The following is a 25182-nucleotide window of genomic DNA, read 5'->3' as shown; positions in this document are numbered from 1 at the left end:
CTTCTGCGTGCAGACCGCCGCGTTGGACGCGGAATCAGCCGCCTTGCTGCTAGTACACGCGGCGGCTTTTCCGCGTTTTCTCACAGTACCCCCCCTGAGGAGTGGACTCCGGACATCTCCTACCCGGCTTCCCAGGATGCAAGTTATGGAATTCCCTTTTTAACTCCTCTGCGTGCATACGACAGTCTGGCACCCAAGTTCTTTCCTCTATGCCATACCCCTTCCAGTGAACCAAATACTGCACAGAGTTCTGCACAAGCCGTGAGTCCAGAATCTTCTCAATTTCATACTCAGGTTGGTCATCAATCAACACAGGGGGGGGGGGGGGGGGAGCGGAATCCACGTGCACTGTCGGCTTGAGCAGGGACACATGAAATGATCTCACACCTCGCATGCTGGTAGGGAGATCAATGGCATAAGTGACATTATTGATTTTCCTGGTCACTGGAAAAGGACCCACAAATCTAGGGCCTAACTTGGGTGACAGTTGTTTTAGAGCCAAATGTCGTGTGGACACCCAGACCAGGTCTCCTGGAAGAAATTCCCATTCTATGGAACGTCTCTTGCCTGTTTTTTCTGGTTCTGAAAAGCCCTCCCCAGATTTCTTTCAACCATTCCCCAAATCTGTTTCAGAGACTTCTGCCAGTTCTCCAGTGCTGGAAACGGAGTAGAAGCCACTGGCAATGGGGTGAACTTAGGTAACCTTCCCGTCACCACCTGAAATGGAGAAAATCCTGATGAGGAACTCTTCAGATTGTTGTGTGCAAATTCTGCAAACGGCAAAAATTTGACCCAGTCGGTTTGTGCATCAGCAACATAACATCTCAGAAATTGTTCCAGAGACTGATTCGTTCTTTCGGTCTGGCCATTGGTCTGTGGGTGGTAGCCTGATGAGAAAGCAAGCTCCATGTCTAACTGATGGCAGAATGCCCTCCAAAACTTAGAAACAAATTGGACTCCCCGATCTGACACTATATTTTCTGGAATGCAATGCAGCCGGAAAATATGCTGGATGAAGAGATCGGCCAATTCCTGGGCCGAGGGGAGTCCTTTCAGGGGGACAAAATGGGCCATCTTACTGAATCGATCGACTACCACCCAAATGACCGTCATGCCCTCAGACCTGGGGAGTTCGCCCACAAAATCCATGGACAAATGGGTCCATGGTTCACTCGGGACTGGCAGAGGCTGCAATGTTCCAACAGGTGCCTGACGGGAGGGTTTGCTCCTAGATTACATTGCACATTCCCTCACATACTCCTTGCAGTCAGTTGCCAATGATGGCCACCAAGCACATCTAGCAATGAGATCTTGAGTTCTTGTGGCCCCAGGATGCCCAGCATTCTTGTGGGAATGGAACAGCTGCAATATTTGTAAGCGGAAAGGCAATGGTACAAACATGACCCCCTCAGGCTTCCCCTCTGGTACATCTTGTTGGAACGGACCCAACGTGACTGTCCAGTCTTTCCAGGTCTCAGTGGCTGCCAGAACCATCTTTTGAGGAACAATGGTTTCTGGGTTTGAGGGCTGTGCTGTCTCGGGCTCAAAACATCTGGATAAGGCATCAGCCTTGATGTTCTTACTACCAGGGGTATACGTGATTACAAATCTGAATCTTGAGAAAAATAATGACCACCAGGCCTGTCGGGGGCTAAGTCTCTTAGCGCCTTCAATGTACTCCAAATTCTTGTGGTCAGTGTAGACAGTAATAGTATGTTCTGCTCCTTCTAGCCAATGCCGCCATTTCTCAAAAGCCAATTTGATGGCTAGAAGTTCCCTATTGCCTGTATAGTAGTTGTTCTCTGCGGGTAAAAACCTACGGGAGAAATAGGCACAAGGATGCAGTTTTCCTTGCAAACCAGAACGCTGAGACAGCACAGCCCCTACCCCTACCTCTGAGGCATCTACCTCCACGATAAAGGGAAAGGTGATATCAACATGTCTCAGTATGGGTGCAGAACAGAACAGTTTCTTCAGAGTGGAGAAAGCAGCATGGGCCTCAGGGGACCAGTGGTGAGTATCTGCCCCTTTTTTGGTGAGACTGGTGAGAGGTGAAATCACCGTAGAGTACCCCTTTATGAACCTCCTATAGTAGTTAGCGAACCCCAGGAATCTCTGGAGATCTTTCAGCCCCACAGGTTGGGGCCACTCCAAGACAGCTGAAACTTTTCCAGGGTCCATAGAGAGGCCAGAGGTCGAAATTATGTACCCCAGAAAGGCGACAGAGGTCACTTCAAAAATGCACTTCTCCAATTTAGCATACAGCATATTTTGTCTTAACTTTCGTAACACAAACTTAACATGCTTTCTGTGTTCTGAGAGGTTGGACGAGAAAATTAGGATGTTGTCTAAATACACCAAGACGAACTTGCCCAATACCTCTCTGAACACCTCATTAATCAGCTCTTGGAAGACGGCAGGGGCGTTACACAACCCGAAGGGCTTCACTAGGTACTCGTAATGCCCATCGGGCGTGTTAAAGGCCTTCTTCCATTCATCACCGTCCCTGATACGCACAAGGTTGTATGCACCCCTTAAATCCAGCTTAGAGAAAATCTTAGCATTGGTGACATGGGTAAACAAATCGTCTATTAAGGGCAGAGGATAATGATTCTTTACTGTAATTTTATTTAAGCCCCGATAATCAATGCATGGACGGAGGCCTCCATCCTTCTTTTTCACAAAAAAGAACCCGGCCCCTGCTGGGGGCCGAGAAGGACAAATAAAACCCTTAGCTAAATTTTCTCGGATGTATTCTTGCATGGCTAATTTCTCTGGCCCAGATAAATTATAGAGATGACCTCTAGGGGGCATACAACCAGACCTGAGATCAATGGGGCAATCAAAAGGACGGTGTGGGGGAAGTTTATCTGCTGACTTAGGACAAAACACGTCCGCAAATTCTGAATACTGATCTGGCAATCCCTTCATGTGAATCTTGGTTTCACCCAAGGTTACCTTCGCTAGACAATGATGATAACAATGGGTAGACCAGCTCGGTAGCTGACCTGTGGCCCAATTGATCTGAGGCGAGTGAAGCTGTAACCATGGCATACCAAGAATGATCGTGGAGGTTGTCATTCGCAACACTAGAAACTGTAAATTCTCTTTATGTAACACCCCTACCGTAACCCTTAACTCAGGGCTCTGAGACAGAGGGTGGTTACTCTGCAGGGGGGAGTCATCCACTGCAGTGACCAGAATCTGTTGCTTTAATGAGGAAATTGGAATCCCCAATTTCTTAGCAAATTCATAATCCATAAAGTTGGCTACTTAGCCAGAGTCAATGAAGGCTTCAATGGTCTCTGTCATATCCTTCCAGGATATAGTACAAGGAAGGAGCAAACGTTTATCATCTAGAGGTAATGACTGCGCGCCTAGGGTATTACCTCTGACTACACCTAGGCGGCAGCGTTTCCCGACTTCTTGGGACAATTCTGCACTTTATGACCCCCCTCTGCACAGTATAGACAGAGCTGCTCTGTTTCTCTGCGCCTCCGTTCCACCCGGGACAATCTCGATCGGCCAATCTGCATTGGTTCTGGTGGAGGCGAAGCGGGTGGAGATGAAACAGATGGAGGCGCAGTGTAGGACACATATCTCCCATTGTTCCTACCCCGAGTCTGTCTTTGGTAACGTAAGCGACGGTCAATCCTGATGGCCGATGAAATGTCCTCATCGATAGACTCTGGCTCAGGATGACCCAGCATAAGATCAGAAACTGCGTCTGACAAGCCTGACAAACAGCAGTCTAGAAGAGCGAATGAGTCCCATCTAGCTGACACTGCCCATTTCCTGAACTCTGCAGCATAGTTCTCTACCGGACCCTTGCCCTGCCGCAGTGTCTTGAGCTTCCGCTCAGCGGTAGAGGCAATGTCCGGATCATCATAAATTATAGCCATAGCTTTAAAGAATTCTTCCACCGAAGTTAGGGCCGGATGCCCTGATTGAAGATTATATGCCCAAGTCTGGGAATCCCCTGACAACAAGGTCTTAATAAAGGTTATTCTCTGTGCCATGGTTCCTGAAGAATTAGGCCTTAACTCGAAGTATGACAACACTCTATTTCTAAAATTCCGGAAGTCAGATCTGTGACCAGAAAACCTTTCAGGTACAGGCATGCGTATGTCTGTGCTACGAGGAGATCGCACTGTGTTTACAGCCGTCTGATAGACTTGTACAGTCCCGGACAAAGCGTTAATTTGGGCCTGGTGACTGTCCAGCACTCGGGTGTAATTCTCCACCGTAGTGGTGAGTGCATCAAGACGGCTGCTGAGTGCGTCCATTTGGCTTTGGTCTGCCGTTCTGTAACGATCGGTGTCAGCTCGCAGAGAGAATCTGATTATTGGTGATCTGCAGTATCACCAAGAATACAGATCTATACCTGATTATGGATGATCTGCAGAATCACCAATAATACAGATATAGTGCTAACCTCTGGACACCTCTAATTAAGTATATAGTGAGTGTTTGGTGTAACAGTAGGACTTTGAGTAACCCACCTGAAGAGCAGGTGGCCCTAGGCAGTACAGGAAGTACTGCTATAGAGAGTACCGAGACCTTCCAGCAGCCTGAGACTCTCCAAGGGGTGGAGTCAGGCTGAAGGTAGGAAGGACCAGAGAGTGAGTGACACCTGGAGGTGGTTTTCACTGATTGATCTGGAGACTATCTCTTTAGTGGAGAGAGATAGCTCTCGAGGTCGGGCAAGCCAGGTCGGCAACACACAGACAGACAAAGTACAAAGACAGAAGGCTGATTCGGTATCCAGGACAGGCAGGGTTTGGCAACGGTATATCAGATATGCATGGTACCGAATCAGAAAGCAGAGGGATAGTCAGGAAAGCAACAGGTCATAACAAATATCAAACAATGCTTAATCTTGGGTGTGAGGTCCATGGTCTCTACACCCTGGAACTAGTCTGAAGTATAACAGAATAATAACACAAGTAATCTGGCTCAGTGTGAATTCCCAGGTCCTCCTGGTTCAAACACACTGTAGGATCTGACTAAGGTCTGAGTGCTTCCACGTAGTGATCGCAACGGCAGACAATTTGAGAGTGGCCAGCAGTAACTATATATAGAGCAGTGCTCTCTGGCGCTGCCCTAAAGTGATCAACCAATGGTTACCAGCTCTGAGGTCAGCTGACCGGCCTGGTCAGCTGATCCCCCCTTGGCCATCAGAAAAGTTCTGCCTTTCAGCACGCGCGCATGCATTCCTAAACCTATGTGAACTAACAGGCTCAGCCACCCCAGCTGCACGCTGCTGCGTGCAAACCGCCGCACTGGACGCGGAACCAGCCGCCTCGCTAACAATACATGCAGAGGCTTTTCCGCGTTTTGCCATGTCACTAGATGCACGCTTCCGCGTGCAGACCGCCGCGTGGGACGCGGAATCAGCCGCCTTGCTGCTAGTACACGCGGCAGCTTTTCCGCGTTTTCTCACACACCTGCTCAGAGATTAATGGAGTACAGCACTGTTCAAACACTGAACCACTGCCAGATGCCACCAGACATCTGCAGGTAGTAGGTTGTCTCTCTGGAGTCTTCCAAGAAGCAATGTGAATCACGTGCTTCAGGACGGCAACAATTAGAGGGTGGCAAGAAGGGGCTCCCCTCCCCAAATGTCCCCCTCCTGACACTCCCCGCCTTCTCCTCCCTAGATGCGTGGCACCACTTCATTCACCTGCTCTCAGCAATCCAGCGATGGGATCTCCATCTGCCCATCCAGCATCCTATATCCATGGCTACAGCGGTGCCTCATGTGACCTGTTACATGGTGTCAGGTCACATGAGGCACCACTGAAGTCAGAGAGGAATGTGAGCAAAAGCTCTGCCTCTCCTCGCATCAATCCCCACTGATCATCGCCTCTCCCCCACCCCTCTCAGTCTTCTTTCACTGAGAGGGGCGGGGGAGAGGTGGAGTTCCGCGGAGATTGATGCAAATGGAGGAAGAGCTACAGCACTAAGCTCTGCCTCCCTGGGCAGCAAAATCCATGACTTTCAAAGTCGTGGATTTTTGTCCCGGTATTTGGGGGTGATTAAGGCCTTGTTTTGCAGCGGTTTTGCCGCGTTTCAGCTATGCCATTAATGCTGAAGAGAACTGCCTAAAAAAAGACGTAATTTTGTAGGCTTCAGAGTCTCTTCAAGAAGACAAACTAAACTAAGCATTGCTTTTTAGTAGAAGAGCTTTTCAGTCTCTTTTCGTCCCCTATTCTCTCCTTGTGGTTTTGGGTCACCCCGAGCTGCTTGGTTACTTTGTTGTGAGCCAGGGTGTTCCAGCACGAAAGCAGGTTTGCATACAAGGTTACAGCGCCAAGCTCCATCTCTACTGGCCTGATTACTTCAAGTCAGAGGTCATGTTTGGGGAGCACAATAATAACCCCTGCAACCCCCGCCATGGGTGGTGGGTGTTGGCAGTTGCTAAGGGGCCCAGCCCTGTAAGCAAATAAAGAGTTAAAAGCAGAGAGACAGCAGTGGAGCGTGTACATTACTTGCTCCCATTGATGGAACAGGTCCTCCTCACGTCTCTTCAGTTCAGTGTAGCCACGTGCCTGGCAGCCAATCATCATGCTTCCCCGTGAGATGCATGCTGATTGGCTGCCAGGCACACAGCTACACTGAAAGAGGAGAGAGGAGGACCTGCCTCGCTACAGTGAACATGTAGTGTATATGCTCCGCTGCCACTGCTCTGCATATAACTCTTTATTTGCTCACAAATCTGGGCCCCTTAGCCCCCGAGGAAGGAAGGGGGGCTGTAGAAGATAGGCACAGAGGAACCCAGCCAGCAAATCTTTTCTGGGGTGCCTGGTAGACTGTGGTTATGCCCCATGGTCGTGCTGGAGATTATGGGATGGAAGTTAGTTACTGCCAAATCTACACAGCAGTGAATTCCATCCATACACTGGACTATAATCTACTTTAACAGAGCGGATCAACCGTGATGGTTCTTTATCTGTTATGAAGCACTGTGGATATTGTTGATGCAAAAGGACAAAATAATGAAAATCACTTCAGTTAATGCAATATAAAGTAATTATGCGCTGGTACTCTACTCCAGATGCTATCAATAAAATATCCAGTTCTGTATCCAGTTCTGTATCCTCCCTCTGCTGGCGATGCTCTCAATAGGTCATAAACTATTCCCACATATGGTGGTCCTGCCCGTTAATCCAGAAATTTTGGAAAGATGTTGAAATTCTGCTCGGGGTAAGGACAGACCTAAACCGCTGTCCTAATGAAGTAGAGGTGATCTGTGGCCAGAGCTTGCAACTCACTACCAACGTATCTAGGGACCTCCTACTGTGTTCCAACTTAGTAGCCAAGTCATAAATTGTGGCGTATTGGGGATCAAATATCAGTCCTACAGTATCAAGCTGGCTCCTCAGAGCTAATAAACTTCTAGAGATAGAGACCCCAAACCCCTTTGATGCCTCTGTGACTAGTTCCAACCTACAGAACAAATGGACAAAGCATTATGATTCTTGTTCCTCATAAATTTAAAAATTAACCATACTAGTTATAAGAAAGGTAGATTTAACTAGCTATCTTACACACTTACACATTTTTCATTTCTGTGTGTTTCACCTCACCTCTGCGTTCCCTACTTTTGGAAGCCAGTCTTTCCTTTCTTCCTTTTGATATACTTTTCTTTTATTCCTTCTTCTTAGGTACTATTTAATTATTTCAGATTCGCAAACCATGATGAGATTCTATGCTCAACAACAAGATTGCGATGATGAAGCCTATCAATATGGTTGGGCTTTCATAAGCAATGGCTGTACTCTGAGAGTTTGTGAGAATAAAGAAAAAACAGAAGGTAAAAAAAAAAAGCTACTTTTTCGAAGCTGGTATGTAGCTTAAAATATGTGCATTGCTCTTTGAGTAATTCAGTTCATAATAAACAGATAAAAGTTTTTATAAGAGTCAGATGAGTACATTTGGGAGTTGCTATGGCGTGTTTCCACAGAAATGGAAGATGTTCTCCTCACTGAACTGAGACACGACAAGAAGCCATCGAGTGTTCCCATCTCGTGGTAGTGGAGTATTATCATCAAGATTGGGTATAATATGTACCTACGTGAAAACATAAATGCACAGATGTATGTATTGTAATCATATAAAATATAGAAAAAGTAAAAATACATTACGTTTTCTGCTGCTGTAGAAAAGGCAGATCTGCAGTTGAGCTTCTAACCTAATGGTGAGAGGTTCAAAGGAAAACTTGTATTGAAATGGAGATTTTTTTTGTCCCCTGGAAGAAATTTTACCACTAACCCATGCAGCAACCTCAGTTCAGTGGAAGTCAAGGAGCAACAAGAAAGTAATAGGCATAAATAATTCACATAACTGTGTGACTTACTTTGGGAACCAAGAAGTTTAGCAAAATGTCCACATACACAAGCTGGGGTGGGGAATATTATTCCCCTGCACACTAAACATAGGATGCTTTCCATGAGAAAATGTATGCGTGCTCAAACACCAAGTTTAACCCTAGCAAGTCTGGCTTTGCAAATCTGGCCTAATTGGCTATTCATGAGGCAATGCTCATGCAAATGTGCATTTGCTTTCGCATGCCAAACTATGCAGGGTCAAAAAACCAATACCGCAAAGCGGTCGCCCTGCGGGAATTAGTTCATGCCACATTAGCACTATCCAGGAGCACCACAGGGAGGCTTTCCAATGCCCCCATACAACCGGGGGGACCGCGGGTTCCCAGGCTCTCTCACTGCCTGGGAACCACAGCGGCACCCCGGAGGGGGATGCTGGGTGGTGCAGGTAACCCCCACAAGCGTGGCCTGCGCAGGAGCGAGCCATCCGCACCCACCTCCTAATATTAAAAACAGGCACTTACCTTAACTTCCATTGCGTTCTGCTACATGCGCATTAACTTGGGGGCCCCACATGAGAAAGGAGTGAAGCATGGGTCACCCCGAGCTTTAGAGCTCAGGGCTGGCTCACATACAACACTCCAGGGGGGGGACAGGCGCAGACAACTCACTCCAGGGCTCACACCACCAGAGCAAGCCATCCACCACCTGCCTCCAAAGGATGTAACTGCAGAAAATGCTTTCCATGAGAAAATGTATGCGTGCTCAAACACCAAGTTTAACCTTAGCAAGTCTGGCTTTACAAATCTGGCCTAATTGGCTATTCATGAGGCAATGCTCATGCAAATGTGCATTTGCTTTCGCATGCCAAACTATGCAGGGTCAAAATACCAATACAGCAAAACGGTCGCCCTACGGGAATTAGTTCATGCTACATTAGCACTATCCAGGAGCGCCACAGGGAGGCTTCCCAATGCCCCCATACAACCGGGGGGACTGCGGGGTCCCAGGCTCTCTCACTGCCTGGGAACCACAGCGGCACCCCGGAGGGGGATGCTGGGTGGCGCAGGCGACCCCCCCCAAGCGTGGCCAGCGCCCACCTCATAGTATCAAGAAGATGTATAGTGGCAAGCAGTGCTGTGACCAAAGTGGAGCGAACAATTTCAGTTTCAATTTCACTCTCACCTGCTCCTCTTTAATCATCACCCAAATATTCATCCAGTTATTCAACTTACTTGGTTGAAGGTGTGAATTGTAGTTAAGCTTTCACACTTAATGCCAGTAGGTAGAAATAAGATCAAGGATTTCACAGAATTCAAAATTCTGAAATTCATATTGGAGTTTCGCAACTTTGTGTTACAAGTTGGAAATCACAGAATTCCAATGTATAAAGTACAAAAGTTATGCAAAATTGTGTTGTGTACAAATCAAAAAGTTGCCCGTATCACCAAATATTTAAGGCAAATTTTCTGTATTCACTTCTTAGAGTCTGAAGAAACTTAAACTCTCTTCCATTCAATAGATGAATCATTTTAACAACAGGGCCCCTCTTCCAGGTCCCAAAAAAGAACTCTCCGTGCCAGGAAGGAAAAAAGGGGAAACCTTTTAGAGACGCAAGAGGTGAAATCCTAGATCACTATTGGTATGTGGATCTAATGTCTTCCCATGTGGATATCTTTCTACTCGCATCCCTGAACCGATTTCTTCTTTAATGGTTTAAAATGTTAATTGTAAATATCTTGTGTATCCTGTGGGGGGGAGAGGGGGGTTGTGGAATCCCCAAATTTTTTATTGTTGTGGTCTTACATACAAAAGGGAAGATTTTTCTGCACTAGCATGAAGGCATCTCTATCCAGTGTCTCATTCATAGCTTCGGACTTGGAGGAGTTGATTTTGAAGTTCAACAGATCACTTTATTTCTCAAACTTAGTAATGATCGTAATGTGCTAATTATGATTTTAAAAATATTTGTGTAATTTTTGTAATTACGACCATACACACATTTATTCGTAATCAAGATCATTTTCGTAATTACCATTGTTTTTGTGATGACATTTTCATAATTACTAATATTTTCATAATTACCAGTATTTTTCTGGAACAATTTTCATGTAAGATACAAAATTATGATTTTGTGTTACCCATAATATTTTAAATTACCTGTAATTTTTCTTGTTTTACAAGAAATTCTGAAATTACAAGTAACATGAAATTAAACATGAAATAATGATTTTTTTTTTGCAAAATTATGACCTGAAAGTACGAATTATAAAATAACAATTTTTTCTTATAATTACAAACCACAATTTCATGTTGTAATTGCAAGTTTTATGTTGTAATTACAAAAATGCTAAATTTTGGCTGAATAGATTGGAGAGCAAGGTTATGGGTGTAGAGCCAAAAAAATAAAATCATCTGCAAAAGCAGTTTGTGGGTTATGGGACCAATTACCAGACCCTTTATACCAGGGTTCCATCTGATCCAATAAAAGGAGGAACTCTAGGATAAGAATAAAAATTATGGAGGATATCCCTGCCTCGTACCATTGGCCAGTGAGAAGGCATCCAACAGGACCCTATTAACTATATGGGTAAATGAAAAGAGGAATAAGTGTCAGGATCCAAGTCAACATACAGGGTCCCAATCCCACATACTTAAGCAAATCTCTTATGGGATACAAGAGGCACATCATGGAAGTGGTACTTCTTGGACCTCTGATTTTCGTAGTCAAAGTCTTCTATATTTATTCAAGAGACACCCCCCCCCCCCCCCCCTAACTTATAACGCCAGCTTCTTTTCTACTATGTTATGTATACATTAAAACAAATCTGTAATGCCAGAAATATGAAACCTACAAGTGATTTATTTTTCTATTTTAGTAGTTGCTAATTCCCCAGCTATTCCCAAGTTATCTTACTCATCCTGCAGCTGACAGCTGCTTATAAAATGTATCACTGATGAAATTTCTGGCCCAGAGACATGTTCTGTTTGGGTCAGGCCAATAAGGGCATTTGTTTTTATCCCTTGTGGCCAATCAGAGATTTTTCTTTACTTGTGAATGGCCACTTTCCAGTGTAGAAAGCCACTAACTATTCAATCAGCGCAACGTAGCCATCCACATGTCACGCAGAAGACCATGCAAAATTATAATTACCACTTCTTAGTTACTACTTAGTACAAATACTCTTAAGCCAATCTCCAATAGATAGGAGTGTTGAGTAACTTTACCGCCATATATTTGTGTCAGGGCTGAGCAGGCGCATGCGTGGCCATTACTCCCACGCCGCCAATCAGGACGCATGTGCAGGCAATTAACCCGCCTTACTACTTTTTCCTTATGCTCCATTATACCAACGTGTGTGTGCTGGTGACATTACCTGATGAAGGTGCGGATATGCCAAAACGCGTTGTGACGTCACATCGGCACATGGAAGTTCATTGGTGGGGCACCCAGGGCCCTTCCTCCAACTGGATTCCAACTGCTGCTAGCCACGGCAGTTCCCAGGTCGCATCCCATTGGGTACTTTTGAAGGGCTTCATGCCAAGAAACATGCTTGCTTTTATTACCACACAGTATGTGCATTTGTATTGCACTTTTTCAATTCATTAAAAGGTTGTCACACTACGGAGCTCTCCTCCTCATTTGTTTATGTGTTGAGTAACTTCAATGTCTTGGGATAACTTTTTTGTTGTTGTTGTTGTTGTTTTTTGCTTTAGAAATACTGACATATTCTGAATATATAACAGGTATGTTTCTAGGAGGAAAGGTCCTTCTGAACCTGCTGTTTTATTCCCTGTATTGTGTGTGAGGAAGAGACAAATCATTTGTGTAGTGTAATATTATTTTTATTAATTTTTGACACTAGTTGTTAACTTTCATCTTCTACCAGCATACAGTAGGTTTATCAATACTTGGACACGTGGACTTTAAAGGAAACTTCAAGTTGTTTAGCAGGCAGAACAAAAACACTCCTATTTCAAGATATGACTTATTAAAATCTCTTTATAAATTACTCACAACAATCTGAAATAGATGAGAGGAGGATGTCGATGAGTAGGAAGACACAGTTGTGAAGATAAGAGAGAGATATTAAAGCGTAGGTTGTTGGCATTACAAATCTAAGCCAATATTCTTGATTTTTTTTTCCTTCTTCAGAAAAGCAGATAAAAAGAGCAGGAACACTGCTGAACGTCAAGAAGCATAACAATTAAAGAGGATTTTCAACGCCTAAGAAAAACACGCAAGCAGCACAACATACATATTCCTATGTCATGTCTTGTTTAAAAGTTCAGAGAATAAATAGCTTATTACAGTAGAGTCTTGGTTATCAGACACCAACAGGGTTTGGCTGATATCAGATAAGTGAGCTTTCTTGTTGCTTGAGACTCAATTTTAAAAAAAGGCCTAGCTAATACAGTACTACAGTACGCTCTGTATACATACCATGAACTCTGAATTCAATGTTAAAAGACAGTAATTAGAAATACTGTATATTAACCATAGGGTAGCCATAGAATCCAGTCTTCATGCAGAGCAGAGTCCACAAACATACTAAGAAGTTAGCCTTCACCACTGTGGATACTTTGATTTGTGCTGGTTGGTTGAGACTGCTATTTAGTTGCTTAACAGGACTCTACTGTACTTTTTTTGACAATTTGTAAGCAGATATAAGTACACAAATAACTGGAGCTGATTTATTAAGACAAGTGAAAAGATGAGTGGTGCAAAAATGAAGTGTGGTCCGGAGCAATCAGCAATCAGATTTCAGCTTTTAAATGAAACAAAGAATTCTAATTAGCAAATGGTGCAATAACTGAAGCTTAAAGAGAACCTGAACTGAAAATAAAAAGTAAAAATAACCATACACAAGTCATACTTGCCTCCTGTGCAGTCTACTCCTCAATCTCCTACTCCTCTCCTGCGTCCCATTTGTCCACTGTGATCAATGGAATTCTCTGTCCTCCATTTTAAAAATGACCATTACCCCATAACCGTTTCCTGGTTAGCACACTGTTAAACTGTAATATCACCCACTTGAGCCATAGGGAAACATGGACATTACCTTGCACATTCAGTTGTAACTGACAGCTGCTGATATATAACTGACAGCAACTGATATATTTCAGTTCTGACAAAATATTGTCAGAACTGGAAGGGATCACTGTAAGAAGAAAATGGTGAGCTTCTGAGAAGAACTGATGGCGAGGTAACTATGTAATATTCTCGTTTGCAAGTACATTATGTGCTTATTTTTTAATAATTTTACTCGCTTCAGGTTCCCTTTAAGGATTTCAGAAACACTCTACACGCATTTCGTGGAACCATGTGATCTTCTTCAGGGGAAGAAGTTGTATATTTTTCAATAGAATATTAAAGTATTAAAGAATAATACACCTGTGTGGCACAAGAATCCAAGAAACCCTCACTGGAGGGAGACCGTGGGAAAGAATAGCTACAGTGTCAGGCAGCACCTGTGAGCAGCCATATTCCAAAGTGTATACACTGCTGGGAGGTAGAGGGGAAAGCTTAAAGGACCTCCAAGGTGAAGCAGGGTAGTAAGGAGGTAACATAATTGTGTAGATAATGCATTCAATCAGGACTCTGTCTCCCTTCTCCTCTGCACTGCATAGGCTAGTTATAAATCTTCCTGGACTTATGCACTACGGGGCCTTTGACCCAGATCTATAAATGAAGTTTCTGTCATGCCCAGATCAATGCTGATGACGGGGAACTTGATTTACGGCACATGTGCAGAATTTATGGACCTGAGTCAAAGGACCCAACCGAAGTCGGTTGTGGATAAGTCGGGAAGCAGGGGCATAGGAATAGGGATAGCAGGCATAGTAGTTGCTATGGGGCCCCTGGCCACTAGGGGGCCCCATCCTGGTAGCAGGAAACATATTTTTTTATTATAAAATTTAGTTTATTAACAGAGCAGGAAGAAAGCATCCTCTACCCTCCCCAAAGCCCCCTTTCCCAAAGATCCTGGCTAAACTCTTGTGAATACGCTGTGAATAGATGCCTCCCTGGCTGGCCTGACAATTAATCTGTAGTTCCGTCCAGGGAGGAGGAGCTGCTGATGGTGGTGTGCATGGAGGATTCCCTGATGCTGCTGCTGTTTAGAGTGAGGAGACAGCCTGTGTGTGACATACAGCTCCTAGGCCAATGTATGTGAGCTTGCTTTTGACATACTACAAATCCCTGGAAGACGAGAGAGAGAGGTGGTGGTGGTATGTTTTTAGCTTCTAAAACGGTTAAGAAGCCTTGAAAAGTCTATTTCCAGTTTTCAATCCGGATATCTGAATCTGGACGGATACTGGGGTCGGATATCCGAATTCAATTCGGGTTTAAAAATGTCAAACTCGGATATCCGACCCGGATCGGATATCTGGAAATCCGGATCCGAATTAGTTCCAGATAGTGAAAAGTGGTATCCGAGCACCACTGATTACATAGTCATGTCACTGGCTGCCCTCAGAGAAGCTCAAAATCTAATCCTTTCATAGGCATATGCCCATCGCCGTCTAGGGCCAATTTTAGGGGAAAGCCAATTAAGTTATCTGCATGTTTGGGATGTGGGAGGAACTGGAGTGCCTTGCGGAAACCCATGCAGACATGGGGATAACAAACAAACTCCATGTAGATAGAGCCCTAGCTGGGATTTGAACCGGGACCCAGTGCTGCAATACAAGAGTGCTGTCCACTATGGCACCATGCTGCCCACACATTCTAGACACATTATGCTAGAAACTAAGCCCTCTCTCCCCAGCACCCTAAGTAAGCCCCTCTCCCCCGCCCCACCCTTATTAAGCTCCACCTCCCAGCACCCTCAGTGAGGCAACCTGTCCGATCCACCCTTTTGTGTCTGAAGCAGTAGAAGGGTCGCAATGACTATAGCACACTTTTAGGGCTTATTTTGGGAGAATGTCACTTAACGTACCTATTTGTATAATATACAGTAAGGTGTGCTGTGGTGATTCTTTATAATCAAGGATATGAACACAGCATGTTCTTGCAAGACTGCAATGAAAGAAATAGAAAATAAAAAAACACACACGCACATTCCTGACGTTGGTAAAAATAGACTGTAATTAAAACATTCTACACAAATGACACACCAGACAGGTGATTTTTGCATATCAGTGCACTTATCTGAGATTAACATCTTGATGCGCGGTGCTTGCCATGACTCAGCAATGCTTTTCATTTTAAGTTTAAGCAGCTTGAAGTGATTCGAGATTTAATTTATGAAAATTGCCTTGAAGTAATCTCAAACACACCAACAGTCTGAAGCCTTTCCATATGTAGAACACACGCGTGCTGTATGCATATTTCTCCCAACATCCACAGAGTTGTAGGAATTTAATACAAAAGCAAAAAATTGTTACCAAAAAATATAGAAAAATAAAAAACTGTAGTAATATTAAAACTAAGGCAGTAGGGTCAAAAAGGAGAGGGAAAGAGCTAGAGTGGAACTAATGACTAATAATACTCCACTTGAGGGGCAGCATAAAACGTTGTTAGATCCAAAATGAATGGGCAAACTGACAAGGGAGAGGGAAAAGCTTAAAACGTTATTGTTTGAAAGGGCGAAATATATTGCCTATAGATGCCGGAGGCAATTTTATGACTATGGCCATAAGGGGGGTAAGTTGCTGGCGAGGGCACTTCAAGGACCACCTCAGGTAAGCTGTTAATATCGGACAGAACCGACAGGTTGTGGAGTAGTCCAGCAAAAAAAATAAGCAGTTAAAATCTGACAGATTTTCAGGGTGTTCTTTATTTACAAAAGCATTTCCTGGACTGGGATCAAAATACTGACTAGATCAGGGGTCAGGAACCTTTTTGGCTGAGAGAGTCATAAACGCCACATATTTTTAAATGTAATTTTGTGAGAGCCATACAATATGTTTCAAACTGGGACAGTAGGGCTCATGTTCATTTTGCCATGGTGATTTATACACAGTTGATCCGCCAGGCAGTGGAAGTGTTAAGCCGCATCTACACACGTAGATGCGGCCGCGATGCTCCTTATCAATCGAGCCGCTGATGCGGCTCGATTGATAAGATCCAACAGGACGGATCTTGCTTCCGCCGATTCCCTGCTCGCTCCCCGCGAGGGGACAATGGCAGGGAATCGAGCGGAAGATAAGCGGCACCGGCGGGGACGAGCGGGGAATCGAATGCAGCGCACGCGCGGCGAGCGGGGACGCGGCGGGCACGCGCGGGTACGCGGAAGAGGTGATCCGGCAGCTAATTGAGCCACCGGATCGCAGCCTCATCTACGCGTGTAGATGAGGCTTTAGACACGTCTTCAGCTTCTCTTGAGTTTCAGAAACATAAGCAATTTCCCCGAGAGCCAGACAGGAGAAATACCGACTAACAGCTTGTACAATTCGCTAGCTGACTTGGGGGTTAATTCACTTTGTAGGACGAGATCCCCGCACTTCAGCCCAATAGGCTGCCTGTCAAGTGGGATAATCTCATCCTACAAAGTCACTGTACCTGACAGGGTCCAGAGTGGGACAATTGGAGCTGCTGTTAGTTTTGGGGGAATGTGAGTAAGTTAGTAGTGTATGCTACAGCAGTAGCGTGCCTACTTTGAAAATTGTATTTGTGCTGCCACACTAAGCTGCGCTGCTTGAGCAGTGTAGCTTAGTGAATCAACCCCTACTGATTTGTATGTGAGCCAGATGCAGCCATCAAAACAGCCACATCTGGCTCCTAAGCCTTAGGTTCCCTACCTTTGGACTTGATGGTGCCATACTCCGAGATACCAGAGGGCAAGGGGGACTCTTTTGCCTATCTTCTGGGAATATCAAAACTTCAGTTTTTTAGGCAATGGTGAAAGAATATTGCTTGAGAAATTAACGAGAATAACCCCTCCAGTGTGTTTCTATCTTCTACATTTAAATGGTTGGCGTATTAAGGCCTATGGCAACTTGGCAAGAATTTGATAAGGTACTTGATAAATGCGACCAGAGTTCTAATAGGCAGGTATTGGGGGACACCACGGACTCCCTCTGTTGAGGAGTGGTTTAAAGAAGTAAAATACATTCAGCGGATGGAGGAATTAACAAGCATGTTAGATGATAAAGAAGCTCAACATTTGCAAATATGGGAGTGGTGAATCGAGTTTATGGATTTAGAAGAATATATAGGAACTTGATGGCAGGATAGATGGATATAGCATGACGAAGGGATTACCCACTATGGCAGGTGAATATCTGAACACGAATGGTCAGTCTGTGGCTGGTGCCTCTCCCTGATCCGGCTCTCTCCCTACATTTTCCCCTCTTTCTCCAGCAGGTTTTGCTGTGATTATACTGCACAGCAGCACAGTAGTACTATGATTAAGGAGCCACACTATGCTCCAATACGAGTGAGCTTTTACTTGCACATTATGATGTTGGAATAAAGAATAAAGCTTTTCTACATTTACCCAACCCCCTGGTGCAGTGGGATATCTTTTACAGTTTTTGCTTGGATTTGGCGTTTGATTCCCTGCTCCCATTTGGCTACAAAACGTGAGTGCAGCGGCCTCTCTGCGACTTTTTCAGTAGTTACTGTCTGTCCCTGGTCTGGGGGGTGAGCTCTGTCTTGTAGTTTTTTTTGTGGTGATGATGGTGGTGGTGGTGGTGGTGGTGGTGGTGGTGGTGGGGGGGGGGGGGGGTTCTTGTTAAAAAGGTCAAATGAGTTAGGATTATATAAGTCAGAGAACGTGGCTGGGAGTTAGAGATCATTGAGCATGGGGGAGAGCTGACCGACCTAGAGTTGGCAGCTGGCATTTGTACAATTATGGAAGTTGGTTTGTTTTGTGTAGAATAAGGACATAGATATGGATAAGTATTTTATTAAAGTTTACTGATAATTATAAACGATGGAGGAAAATACTCTGTTTGTTGTGCAATGTAATCGTAAAACAGCAGAGGCGCCAGTAAGTATAAAAGAATTCTTTTAAAAATGTTTAAAAAAAGGAGGGATGTGGGTGGATTCACCTCCCTTGAGCAGAGACCAGCCAAGGAGCCGTTGATAAATAACCGTATTATTTATTAGGGATTCTCCAGGTAATGCAATGCGTTTCACGGGTAAAGCTCCCGCTTCATCAGGCAATCAAAACGGAGAAGAACTGGGGAAAAGAACAGGGGGACAAAACAAACAGGGGGACTAAGCCAGAGGACACTCCACAGTGTAGACATAACACACAGAGCCGGGACAAGGTCCTTCAGCACCCAAGGCTGATACACCAAAGTGCGCCCCTCCATCCCTCCCACCCAGCCGTCACACACTGATTTATATTGGGCTAAGAGGTGCCCCAGTGCCCCCAACCCCTTAATCTCTAGTTATCTAGCTTGCAGTCATTGCCATGTATCCCCTTTTCTTATTTATTTCTGCTTCAAACACAATGGGGAATGACAGCTGAGTGAATTGTGCGCCCCCTCCTACACTGCACCCTGAGGCTGGAGCCTCTCCTGTCTCTGCCTCGGCCCGGCCCTGATAACACATGTTATATAATTTAAGTATTGAACATAATTATAAGTTTATTGCTGCATCAATCATGAAAACAATAGATAAATAAAGTGCCGATGCGTCCGTCACAATAATAATAATAATAATAATAATAAACCACTTGATAGATAGTCTATGCAGTATGCAGAGAAAGAAGGGAAATCTGACATAAATGGAAAAAAAAAAAAAAAAAAAGAGAGAAAAAAAATAAAAAATAAAAAAATGAAATGTTTGTTGTGCGGCTATTTGGGTTTAAATGAGCATCCAGTATATACAGTGGGATGTGAAAGTTTGGGCAACCTTGTTCTCGTCATGATTTTCCTGTATAACATGTTGGTTGTTACGATAAAAAATATTAGTTAAATATATCATATAGGAGACACACACAGTGATATTTGAGAGGTGAAATGTAGTTTATTGGATTTACAGAAAGTGTGTAATAATTGTTTTACCACTCTAGCCTCCATGACGTAGCACCTACGTCCAAATATGCATGCTGGACGTAAGAGCTACGTCCATGAGAAAACGGAGCTACCGAGGTTCGCAGGGCCGGGACCGCCGGGTGCGTGGGCCGTGCGATAGCCCAGAGATCAATGAATTGGAAAGCAGTTCCCATTCATTGATCTAAGTCCCTTAGAACGATTAGAACGATTGCTGGCTTTTATGGAGAAGCCATGATAGTTCTGTTACACAGCCCCTCTTCACTTCCTGTAGGTACGATTACAGGAAGCCAAAAAAAAAAATTTGACTGTGCCCATCTTGTGGCCAAATAGTAAAACTACATCTACATATATTATTATTAAAATAAATAGACATGTTTACATTTAAAATTAACTGGTTACCTCCCACACACCCAAACATATTTAAATAAAATGTTTAATTAGAAAAAATTACAATAAAAAAACACATAAATAGTTATCTAAGGGTCTGAACTTTTATAATATGCATGTCAAGCGAGTATATTACTAATATTTTTTAAATTATAAGCTTGTAAATAGTGATGGACGCAAAACTGAAAAAATGCACCTTTATCTCCAAATAAAATATTGGCGCCATACATTGTGATAGGAACATAATTTGAATGGTGTACTAACCGGGATAAATGGGCAAATAAAATACATGGGTTTTAACTATGGTAGCATGAATTATTTTAAAGCTATAATGGCCGAAAACTGACAAATCATGAATTTTTTCCATTTTTCTCTTAAGTTATTCCCATTAAAATGCATTTAGAATAAAATATTTCTTAGCAAAATGTACCATCCATAGAAAGCCTTATTGGTGGCAGAAAAAATAAGATATGGATTATTTAATTGTGATAATTAGTGATAAAGTTATCGATGAATGAATGGCAGGTGAAACATTCTCAGCTGCATAAGGTGAAAAAACACTAAAGGCTGAAGTGGTTAAACAAAATTAGGCAGGTGCATAAATTTGGGCACCACAAAAAAATAAATGAAATCAATATTTAGTAGATTCTCCTTTTGCAGAAATTACAGCCTCTAAACGCTTCCTGTAGGTTCCAATGAGAGTCTGGATTCCAGTTGAAGGTATTTTGGACCATTCCTCTTTATAAAACATCTCTAGTTCATTCAGATTTGATGGCTTCTGAGCATGGACAACAACTCACACCACAGATTTTCAATTATATTCAGGTCTGGGGACTGATATGGCCATTCCATAACGTTGTACTTGTTCCTCTGCATGAATGCCTTAGTGAATTTTAAGCAGTTTAGGGTTTAGCGGCTCTGTCTGTGCTGTGGGCAGAGATAAGGCTTCCTCTGCATCATTCATACAGCATCTCCTTGTGTAAAGTACGCCGAATGGTTAAACGATGCACAGTGACTCCATCTGCAACAAGATTATCTTGTCTTTGGTGCTGGTCTGTGGGTTGACTCTGACTGTTCTCACCATTCGTCGCTTCTGTTTATCCGAGATTTTTCTTGGTCTGCCACTTCGAGCCTTAACTTGAACTGAGCCTGTGGTCTTCCATTTCCTCAATATGTTCCTAACTGTGGAAACAGACAGCTGAAATCTCTGAGACAGCTTTCTGTATCCTTCCCCTAAACCATGATGGTGAACAATCTATGTCTTTAGGTCATTTGAGAGTTGTTTTGGGACCCCCATGTTGCTACTCTTCAGAGAAAATTAAAAGAGGAGGGAAACTTATAATTGACCCCCTTAAATACTCTTTCTCATAATTGGATTCACCTGTGTATGTAGGTCAGGGGTCACTGAGCTTACCAAGCCAATTTGAGTTCCAATAATTAGTTCTAAAGGTTTTGAAATGAATAAAATGACAACAGTGCCCAAATGTATGCACCTACTTAACTGTATTTAAACAATTATTGCACAATTTCTGTAAATCTAATAACCCTCATTTCACTTCTCAAATATCACTCTGTGTGCTCCTATATGATATATTTAACTGACATTTTTTATTGTAACAACCAACGATTTATACAGGAAAATCATGACAATTAACAAAGTTGCCCAAACTTTCGCATCCCACTGTATATATGTGTTGAATGTTTGTATATTGTTGTTATATGCTTTGTTGGCATACAGTTCCTGGAATTGTGTAAAATCTACATATTAATACACATATTAATAAAAACTGCATCAACTAACATTTAGCTAATACTAATTTGACAAAAAAAATACTTACAGCTTGCCCAAAGTGTTCATAGATGAGATAACCCATTTTTTTATACGCCTAAACCTAATCAGGAGTTTTCTGAAATCCAATTGTCTCATTTAGTATTTAGAGGTAAAAAAATTACCTTTAGGGATGGAACCCACAAGAGCGTTTTTTGAGCATTTTGGCAGCGCTGCGATATGCTAGCGTTTTGCCAAAACGCTCAGCTGATGTTAATGGATGGGGCAACTTCCACAGGAGCGTTTGCGTTTCCCAGAAACGCAAACGCAGGACCTGCAGCATTTTGGGAGCGTTAGCGCTTCAATGCAAAGTATTGAAACGCTAGCAGAAACGCTCAGCAACACCTAAACTGAGTGGTTTTGCTAGCGTTTTGCGGTTCAGCACACTGTTACAAAATTAAAAATAATTCACAGGACCAATCAGGATAAAAACGCGAAACGCAAAACGCTACACAACCGCTGAGCAAAAAAATACACTGTTGCAAAACGCGACCGAAAACGCACATGAATCCGCTTGCAAACCCCTCAGACAAAACGCTAGCGGTTGCGTTTTGCGTTTGCGGATTTCAGTGGGTTCCAGGCCTTAAAGTTTTGACATTGTAAGGTCCTTGAGGGTACTTCTTAAAGGACCCCAGAGCCCAACAACTTTGGAGAAATGGGGGGAGCAGGCATTTACTACTACCTGTCCTTATGCCCACAGCTCCTCCTATTCTCCTATGTGTCCCCCATAGCTCACCTAAAAGCCCCCTGAGATCCTTTTCCGGTTGGGTGGGTCGGGACTTCCTAGGTAGCTGATTAACATTAAAGGGTACCAGAGCCCAAAAACTTTGGAGAAAAGGGAGGAGCAGGCATTTACTACTACCTGTCCTTATGACCACCACTCCCCCCGTTCTCCTATCTGCCCTTGTACCTCAACTAAAAGCCCCCCGGGGTCCTCTTCTGGTCAGCCGGGTTGGGACTTCCTGTGTAGGCGCCATCTGGGCTGTGCATGTCCTTCAGCGCACACCAGTGGTCGGGAGTGCACTACGCATGCCATACGCATAAGCAGTGTGCTCTCGGCTATGGGTACGCGCTGTAGGACACGTGCAGCCCAGATGGTCCCTGCACAGGAAGTCTTGACCCGGCTGACCAGAAGAGGACCCCAGGGGGCTTCTAGTTGAGGTACAGGGGCAGATAGGAGAATGGGGGGCGTGGTGGGCATAAGGACAGGTAGTAGTATATTCCTGCTCCCCCCTTTCCCCAAAGATTTTGGGCTCTGGTATCCTTTAATGTTAATCAGCTACCTTGCAAATTAATTTTGCACTATTGAACTTATTTTCTGCTTTCTGCACTTAGATGTATTTTTCTCGTTCACACACAGTTTTTACAACCCTGATAAGCTGACAGTGAGATTTATGCTGCACTATACAGAAACTGTCACTTAGATACCTGGATTCTTAACCCCTATAGTAAGAAAAAAAGGAACACAGGCTGAGACTAGTTCTAAGTAGGCCTGGGACTGTAAAAATACATGTTCATCTCACTTACACATCATGTACCATTTAAAATCTCATATTTTATTGATTGAACATTCTAAAACCAACAGGTAAGAATAACTATAAATCACATAGGGCCTGATCCAATTTCTCTAAAGTTTTTCTCCTAGAAGTTAATTTTTCATCTTCTGTTTAAAATAACTTTTCAGCACTTTGCAATTGAAAAAGTACCAAAAAGTAGGTGAGAAAGTGCTATCACAATTATTCTGAGTATGCTCCTGCTTGCTGGGGGCTTCAATGGCATTTTATTGATAAGATGTGAAAATATCTCCTAGGAGAAAACTTAGGAGAAAAAGTGAGTTGGATCAGGCCCATAATTACAGACATGCAACCTTGTATATGGACTATTGCGCAAAATCAATTTCATTTTCCTTTATTTCTTTTACTTTCTTTAGTCCCGCTTGCCCACTTATTTATTTTTTAAGTTCATTTATAAACTTTCACATTTCCTTTTCTTTCATTTGAAGGACATCAATGAAAAAAAATAAAATCACATTTTTATTCTGATTTCCTGATAAAAGTAGTGAAATAGGCAGTATTTGTAACCCTTATCGCCAATGAGAGGAACATTTACTGTGCCGTATTTGCTTCAAATTAAAAGCATTGACAGAGCGAGGGGTTAAAACAACCACACCTCATTTTGTCAGCCAGGAGAGGGTGAAAAATGACTCATAAGGATGTTAAGTCACTTGTCAGAAATTTGCTTTGACAAGTAGGAGTGCTTCACATTTTAATGATGCATAAATTATGTAATCACGATCTGCAGCCCTTGGCAGTATAAATCAAGATGGATTGGAATAATGAATTGCATTTTCTTCCTTTGTATGTCTTTGAATAGCTCTGGAACTTTAGACAGCTTGAATACAAATAGTGAAAACAAATTGCAAAAACACATGCTACTGCTGCTGCTGCTGCTGCTGCACAAAAAAAATAAATAAATACGAGCATTATTTGAAATAATAAAAAACACTATATAGACCAGATATTGCTAGAATTTAAATTAAACTGCAAAGGCATTTGGTAAAGTAAATAGAAAGTATGTTATTTAAAGAGAAACTTTACTTAAAGAGACATTGAAGCGAAAAAAAACTATGATATAGTGAATTGGTTGTGCACTATGAATAATTACTAGAAGATTAGCAGCAAAGAAAATATTCTCATATTTTTATTTTCAGGTATATAGTGTTTTTTCTAACATTTCATCATTCTATAATATGTGCAGATTACACAACACTCAGCATTCAAAATGATTCTTTCAGAGCAGTCTGTGAACTAATGACCTCTCCTCTGGCAGAGAAAAAGTAAACAGTTCAGGAACAGTTGAGATAATAAAAGTCAGAAAACAGCCCTCTCCATGACTTTAAAAGTCGTAGAGCTTAATGGCTTTTTTGCATAGAGATAACAACTGGAGTTTCTTAACTCTTCCTGTACTGGAAACAATTAGACTGATGTATCTGATCTTAATGTTTTATTTCTTAGCTGTACTACACATACAAATCATAATATCATAGTTTTTTTTTCGCTTCAGTGTCTCTTTAACCTCCTTGGCGGTATGAAAAATACCGCCAGGAGGGAGCGCAGCAGTTTTTAAAAAAAAAAATTTTTTTTTAATCATGTAGCGAGCCGAGGGCTCGCTACATGATAGCCGCTGCTGAGCGGCACCCCCCCGCCCGCTTCGATCGCCTTCGGCGATCTCCGATCAGGAAATCCCGTTCATAGAACGGGATTTCCTGGAGGGCTTCCCCCGTCGCCATGGCGACGGGGCGGGATGACGTCACCGACGTCACTGACGTCGGGACGTCATTGGGAGTCCCGGGCCACCCCTCGGCGCTGCCTGGCACTGATTGGCCAGGCAGCGCTGGGGTGTGGAGGGGGGGGGGCCCGCGCCGCAGCAGATAGCGGCGATCGGGCAGGGGCCGGCGGCGATCAGAGTGCTGGCGCAGCTAGCAAAGTGCTAGCTGCGTCCAGCAAAAAAAAAATTATTAAAATCGGCCCAGCAGGGCCTGAGCGGCACCCTCCGGCGGCTTACCCCGTGTCACACACGGGGTTACCGCCAAGGAGGTTAATATAACTTCATTACAATATTACTTTCTCAGTGTTTGCCCATTGTTAAGCTCCATACACACATCCATTTTTTTATCTGCAGATGACT

This window comes from Hyperolius riggenbachi, chromosome 2 (assembly GCF_040937935.1).
Source record: "Hyperolius riggenbachi isolate aHypRig1 chromosome 2, aHypRig1.pri, whole genome shotgun sequence".
NCBI classification, from domain to species: Eukaryota; Metazoa; Chordata; class Amphibia; order Anura; family Hyperoliidae; genus Hyperolius; species Hyperolius riggenbachi.
This window is presented reverse-complemented; position numbering follows the sequence as displayed.